This window comes from Chiloscyllium plagiosum, chromosome 50 (genome assembly GCF_004010195.1).
Source record: "Chiloscyllium plagiosum isolate BGI_BamShark_2017 chromosome 50, ASM401019v2, whole genome shotgun sequence".
Lineage (NCBI taxonomy): Eukaryota > Metazoa > Chordata > Chondrichthyes > Orectolobiformes > Hemiscylliidae > Chiloscyllium > Chiloscyllium plagiosum.
The window spans coordinates 752,482-760,304 of NC_057759.1; the positions used below are offsets into that span (position 1 = coordinate 752,482).

Sequence of the window (7,823 nt, forward strand, 5' to 3'; positions counted from 1 at the left end):
TTGGAACGGTGAAGGATGAGGGGTGACTTGATAGAGGTTTATAAGATGATCAGAGGAATAGGTAGAGTAGACAGTCAGAAACTTTTTCCCCAGGTACAGCAGAGTGTTACAAGGGGACATAAATTTACGGTGAAGGGTGGAAGGTATAGGGGAGATGTCAGGGGTGGGTTCTTTACCCAGAGAGTGGTGGGGGCATGGAATGCGCTGCCTGTGGGAGTGGCAGCGTCAGAATCTTTGGTGACCTTTAAGCAGCAATTGGATAGGTACATGGATGGGTGCTTAAGCTAGGACAAATGTTCGGCACAACATCGTGAGCAGAAGGGCCTGTTCTGTGCTGTATTGTTCTATTGTTCTATGTTTCTATGTTTCTATACTTCTTTTCTGCATGCTGTAAATGCTGGGTTCCTTGTGAGATGCTGGATTTATCCTGAGGGCAGTGTAAGGCTGTTTATAGAGAGCTGGGTTTTAGCCTGCGGATTGTGAATTAGCACAAAGAACATTACAACACAGGAACAGGCCCATCGGCCCTCCAAGTCTGCGCTGATCCACATCTTCGATCTAAATCTGCTGCCTATTTTCTAAGGTTCTGTATTACTTTGCTCCCTGCGCATTCATGTATCGGTCCAGATACATCTTAAATGATGCTGAAGTTCCCGCCCATAACACTTCCCCTGGCAATGCATTCCACCAGCCTCCCGTGAAGAACTTTCCTCGTATATCTACCCTAAATCTTACCCCTCTCACATTGGACTCGTGATCTCTAGCAATTAGGTTATCCACTCTACAATAAAAGTTCCTTGCTATCTACCCTGTCTATACCTGTCATGATTTTGCAGGCTTCAATCAGATTCCCCCGTAGCCTCTTTCTTTTCATTGAAAATAATCCTAATCTACTCAACCTCTCCTCATAGCTAGCATCCTCCATACCAGGCAACATCCTGGTGAACCTCCTCTGCACGCTCTCCAAAGCATCCACATCCTTTTTGTTGTGTGGCGAATGAGAACTGCACACAAAAGTTTGAAAGTGTGTTCGAAAGTGCTTTGTGTCTATGTGTGAGAAGGGATTTGAATATAATTCTGTGATCTGAATTCATTTTTTTATGGAAAGCTGTTTTTAAACTTGTAAACTGCACATGGAATACTGTGTGTGGATATCAGTTTGGATTCTGGGTGGTTGATTCAATCAGTTGACCCTGAGAATTTTTGATACAGTGCTGGGAGCTTTAATTCATTCTGTGAACTGTGAACTGGTGGTTTGTTTGTGGAGCAAGTTAATCCTGCAGATTGTGAATGGTCGGGTCTGCAAGTAGAAACTGTTTTTATTTGTGGATTGTAATTATTTCTTATGAATATTCAGTTTTGTCTGCAAAGTTAGCTTTAAATCTAATTTACAGTCATTACTCCATGGAGACATGAGTTTTACCCTGGACTGTGAACGGTTCGTTCAATGTTGTGCGTGTATGTGCATCTGTGTCTGCTGTACAACGTTCCTTATTCCTGCAACTGCCTAAAGGCCCAAACATTTCCCTCTTCTTGCAGCTCCTTGCAATACAGAACTTCCTTTACCCATAACTGCCATGTTGATGTCCAGTGGACCTCAACCATCATTGACATGTTTTATCTCGATAAACGTTTTGGGGATTCTCAGCACGCTCGGCATTTGTAATTCATTCCATGTCCCAAAACCCTCCATATATCTTAAAACATTTCTAGATCATATTGCTTTCGTCACTTTGAGCTCCTCCTAGGATAACAATTCATACTGACTTTATAACACCGTTCATGCCCTTATCACACTTCGCATGCCTGCCATTACTTGCAGCACACTCAAGTATCCTTCATCATTTCATTAAAGTCCTTCGTACACACTCCTCCTTTTAGGAGAACTATTGCTTTCGTTTAAATGCCTGTTTCAACATTTGGTCACCCTTTGTTAGTTTCCAAAACACTATCTTTAGAATTCTTCGTTTTTATTGACTGTCTTCAAAGCCTCGTTTAACATAATATACTCCTTAAAGATCTGGGGGATCCACTGATTCATCTTTGTTGCTAACATTTTGCCTATTTCAATGGAATGCCCTTTTGTTGAATATTTTCTTGCTGTTAATTTAGAGCCATACATTTGAGCTTGTTTACCCTGTTATCCTTGGTCAGTTCCCCTCTCATACCCATGTAATATGCTTTGATTCAATTTTTAGATATTTGGATGTACATGGAGTGGGAACAGTAAAATTTCGTAATTGATTTAAATTCCATCCTAGCACCCAAACACCCAACGTCCCACACCAGTGTTGGCGAAGGACAGAGTAACTCTTATCAAAGTCAAAGAAGCCATCAAACAACGCTAGGGGGAGTACTTTAGGGACTTCCTCAACCAGAGCTTTGTCATCGATCCGAGCTTCCTTAACTGTATCCAACAGCATGCTGCAAACCACCATCTCAGCAATACCCCAACCCAATACGAAGTAGAGAAGGCCTTGCGCTAGCTCATGAACAACAAGGCTTCCGGAGTAGATGGTATCCCTGCTGAGGCATTGAAGTGCTGAGACACATGGCCCCCAGTGCAGCTACACGCTCTTTTCTGCTATATCAACAAGGAATAAAGCAACATGGGAGAACTCTGGGATGGCATAGTTGTAAGCATTTTCAAAAAAGGGGTACATGCTGGACTGTGGTAACTACATGCTGTCTGCCGTTGAAAAATTAGTCAGAAAGTTCTTCCTCAAGCGCCCCCTATCTGTGGCTAAGGAAATCTTCCCAATGTCACATCGCAGCAGTACCTGTGGTGCAGAGACTTTAAGTTGTTGTGGTTCTGTTCGCCGAGGTGAGAATTTGTGTTGCAGACATTTCGTCCCCTGTCTAGGTGACATCCTCAGTGCTTGGGAGCCTCCTGTGAAGCGCTTCTGTGATCTTTCCTCCTGCATTTGTAGTGGTTTGAATCTGCCGCTTGCGATTGTCAGTTCCAGATGTCCGTTGCAGATGTCGCCCATTCTAAAAAACTCTCAATTTCTGCCACCTGCCCTAGACTCCACTGCCCTCCCTATCTCTATAAACTGCCTCCAGTTACAATCACCCTTCAAATTGTACATTGTCATATTGAATGGAGAGGCAGTGTCGTGTTTCCAAATGGCCGACCCCTGCTCCTCTTTCTTAAGTTTCTCTAAATGTCTGTCTCCTTAAATCCTTCAGTTCTCACAGCCCTCCCGATCTGTGTAACCTACTCAAGCTCAGACAGTGCTCCCTGTCACTCTAATTTCTTTATTCCAATCCAATTACACTCGACATATTTCGAACATGCTCCAATATCTACAACACTTTGTTTTCGTGAATTCCTTCATTTGCTAAACTCGTCCGTAACATGATATCCTATAGTATCTCAAACCCTCCCTATCTTTGTATGCTCCTCTGATCGCCACAACCATCCCCATCTTTGTAACATCGTCCTGCACTTTGATACCCGCTGATTGCTGAAACCTCTTCAAGCACTACACTTTCGAAATTTCTCTTACTTTCCCCTGCTATTTGAAACCTCCCTATCAATATGACCCCCTGAACTCCATGCAACCCTCACCATCTCTAACCTCCATCAGCCCCCATAGCCCGTCATCTTCCAATCACTTCAGAACGATCTGTAACTGCAAACTCATCCACTCCCCATTTGCAAAGCACACTTGAGTCCCTGCAATGAATCTGAAGGACATCCCCGCCCTAATCTCCAAATCTCTTTAAATCTCACGATAATCTGTAAACTGGTCCAGCCATCAAAATCTTCCATACCTCTCTAAATTGCGTCATTCACGTTAAGCTTCCCATTTTTTAGACTAACGCCTAAAACATATTTTTCTGTCTATCTTTCTACTGTCCAGAAAAAATCTATCCTCTCACTGTAAACTGATCCAACCCCTCCGCTATTTCCATAAATTCCTGCAGTCCGTAAGTCCCTCCCTTTCTGTGTCGGCGCTTCCAGTCCTGACAATGTTCCCCATCTGTGGAACCCCTGCAATCTACTCATTTCAATGATCCGCTGATATCACTGTAAAATTCCTGATGTATAGCACTTGCTCCAATTCCTGTGACTCTCCAGTTCCTACCAGACTTACTTTCTGTATCAATTCATTCAGTCTGTACGTCCACCTACTTAATTCCACCTATTTTGCAGGATACTACAACCCTGTCGTTTTGTACATCACCCTCACCTACAACCCTCATTGCCTTCAGAACCTCTTCAAGATGCGCCATTCGCCCTGTCTGTTTTTGTATCCCACCCCAACTCTCCTGGCAGACTCCATAGTCTTTCCATCTGTGTAACGTCCAGAATTTTTAAGCCTTATTATATATTTAAATTTCTTCAGCCATTTCAAATCTCCGTAGCTTTGTTATTCCTCCAAAGATACAATGCGCTGCTCCCCGAAATGCTCCTCCCTCTGTCTGTCTGCTCCCCTCTCCGTCCACCCATCCCAATTTCTGAAATCTCATAGAGCCCACTGCTATCAATGTGAGTTCCTCCACTCCATTAAGCCTTTTCCTTCAATAACATTCTCGAATACTTGTAACGATGCTTAACTTTGGAACAACCTCCAGCCCCTGAAGCCTCCCTATCTCAGTAGCCTCTATCGATCCATTTGACATCAGTTATCTCTGCAACACTCCTTGAATTTGCAACAAGGCAGATTGAATCACACCATTAACGGAGATGACCAGAGAAGATCTAACAGTCATTTCAGGTATGTGGCTGCAGAATGAACATGGCGAGGAAATGATCATGGAACATTTTTCAGGATTTATGCAGAATAGGAAAAACATCGAGAGCCTGGTGCTGGAAAAGCACAACATGTCAAGCAGCATGCCAGTAGCAGTAGAATAGACGTTTCATGCGTAAAAGCCATGAACCTCTCAATTCCTGATGAAGGGTTTATGTCCAAAACTCCTGCTCCTCGCATGTCGAAACTCCTGCTCCTCGCATGTTTCCTGACCTGCTGTGCTTTTCAAGCACCACTCTCTCGAGTCTTATCTCCAGCAAATACGGACTTCGCTTCTCCTAGAGTAGGGAAAATGCCAAACAAATTCAAGTTGCATTATGAAAAGATGCAATCAGTGCATTAGTGAGACAGCCACGTGGATCTGGAGATCCACATTTAGAGTTTGTTTCGGTGGAGTTGAGAACACCAATAGGCAGTAAATATTTGCAGGAATTCTTTCAAAAAAACCATTCAGTGATGACAATGCAAACGTAGTTAAAATGAGGAGATTGAATGCACTTTTGGCAGGGGCAGGAGAATAATTGTGCGACAGTAGGCTCCATCTCGACTGAATAACTAATGAGTATCAGTGTTATAATGGATGGAATCCTGCATTGTATACGAGATGGTTTCCTGTATTAGCATATTGAGGAGTAAACACTGACTAGTCTTGACTAATGGGCTAGTATTTCTCAGGTGTAATGCAATGAGAAAGGTCTGATTGATAACGTCACTGTAAAGGCATTTTCTTGGAAGATAACCATATTACAATATCTTTTGATTTTGAGACAAATATAGTTAAGACCATGAGACGTAGGAGAGGTCATTTAGCCCCTTTGTCAGATCGCGGCTGTTCCGATGAACCCCACCTCTTCTTTCTTGCCTTTTCAATGTAACCCTTGTTGCATTGATCAATTAAAATTCTGTGCGTCTGTGCTGTAAATGTACTTAATGACTCAACCACGCCAGATTACACAGATTCACTGCTGTCTGAGTGAAGAAATGTCTTCTCATCCCTGTCTAGAATGAGCGAGCTCTTTCTGGGATTTTCTGCCTTCTGATTACAGATTCTCGCAGAAGGGAAGCTAAAGGAAGAGGAAAAGGTAATGCTTGAGGTTATGACAATATATCTTATCTACATGGACCTCATTAAATTACTTAACAACGTTTCTTATGGTCGTATGATCCCGAAGATTGAAAGGCATTGAACTCATTTACAAGTTGTATACAAATTGACTTAGACATAGAAGACATAAGATAGATGTGGTGGGGTGCATTTCTGATTGGAGGTCTGTAGCCAGTGCTCTGAAGGAACCAGTGCTGCGGCCTCGATGTAATTTATAGAAGTGATTCAGATGAAAATGTTAAGTAAGTTTGCAGTAATGATAAATTAGGTTCAATTCGGATAGCTGTAAGATGATGCATTTTGGAAGTACAAGTGCAAGAAGCAAGTACGAAAATTTGGGAGCATTGATATACAGAGGCATTTTGGTTCAACCCCATGATTTGCTGAAAGTTCCAAAACAAGGAGGTCGAATGTTAAACAGGCATATGATGTATTTGTCTTCATCGGTCACAGCACTGAATATAAATGGTTGCATGTCATGCTATTGCTGCGTGAAATTTCCGTTTGGCCACATTTCGAGTGCTGTTTGTGGCTCCTTTTGCCACGTAATAGGAAAGATGTGCAGGCTTTCGAGGGTGTGTGCAAATAGGTTCGGATGGCATGTTGCTGGATTAAGAGTGCATTCACTTTAAGGGAGATTTGGACAAACTTGGATTGTTTTTGCTACAACATCAGAGACTGAGGTGTGATCAGGCAGAGGCATATAAAAATTATCAAATGCATAGATATTACAGATAGTCAGAATCTATTTTGCAGTGCAGACCTGCAAAACGAGAAAGCATCGGATTAAGATGAGAGGGGGAAAATTGAAATAAAGTGTGCAAGGCATGATTCTTTTTTACATAGAGAGTGGAGGGTGCCTCGGGCGGTAGTAGAAACGGAAATGTGAGTTAACAAATTATGTAGTGTTTAGATAGATACATGATGAGGCGGAGAACTGAGGAATGAGGAAATTTGCTGCTAGTCTTTAGTTTAAAATAGCATTACAGTCGACACAGACATGGTGGGCCGAAAGGCCTATTGCTTTTCTGTACTGTTCTACTTTCAAACTTCCCAAAATCTGCCTTGTCAAACTCCTCAGGATCTTGGATACTTCACTATATGTCAAACTCCTCAGGATCTTGGATACTTCACTATATTTCTTTCTCATTCTTCTAAACTCCAATAAATTCAAGCTAATCTCACAACCTCTTCTCATGAGAAAGTCCTTCAATTTCCAAAATCAACCTCGTGAATCTTCTTTGATCCACCTCCAATGCAAAACTATCTTTCCGTAGGACACTAATGCTGTTTTAATGTTCTAGATGTGGCCTGAATGGTAGCTTGCATACTTTGTAGCAAAACCTCCTGATTTTTTAGACTGCATTCCCTTTGTAAAAATGCCAGCATTTGAGTTGCCTCTAATACTGGCTGAAACTGTCAGCGACTTTTTTCAGAAGGACACACAAGCACTCCCAAACCTGTTGTGTGTTGTGTGTTGTGCGGCAGAGAAACAATAGCCAAACTACTGGACATACAGAACAGAAAACAGGACGCTGAACCTATCAACAAAGACGGCATACTTAAACTACTGGACTTGTGCCTCACAACACACTTCACATTCAACAACCAGATATACGAACAAATCAATGGAACACCCATGGGATCACCAATCTCGGGACTCATAGCAGAGGCAGTTATGCAAAGGTTAGAACAAACAGTCCTACTACAAATTCAACCCAAACTCTGGGCCAGATATGTCGATGACACGTTTGTAATCATTACAAACACGGAAATAGAAAAAACACACCGGATCATCAACGCCACACTCACAGGAATCCGATTCACGAGAGAAGAAGAAAAGGATAGCCAACTCCCATTCCTAGACGTGATGGTACAGAGAACACCGAACGGAGAGTTCACTACAAGGGTATACAGGAAAGCCACACACACAGACCAAGTCCTAAACCATGAAAGTA

General features: G+C 42.4%; 1 long non-coding RNA gene across 1 annotated transcript in view; it reads right to left on the bottom strand.

The window, feature by feature from the left end:
* Nucleotides 1-5,375: 5,375 nt before the first annotated feature.
* The window catches only part of LOC122544675, a 9,278-nt gene continuing 6,830 nt past the window's right edge, over nt 5,376-7,823 (bottom strand). The window contains exon 3 of the long non-coding RNA XR_006310436.1: nt 5,376-5,824. This is a non-coding gene — a long non-coding RNA (uncharacterized LOC122544675). The remainder of the gene's footprint in view (nt 5,825-7,823) is intronic.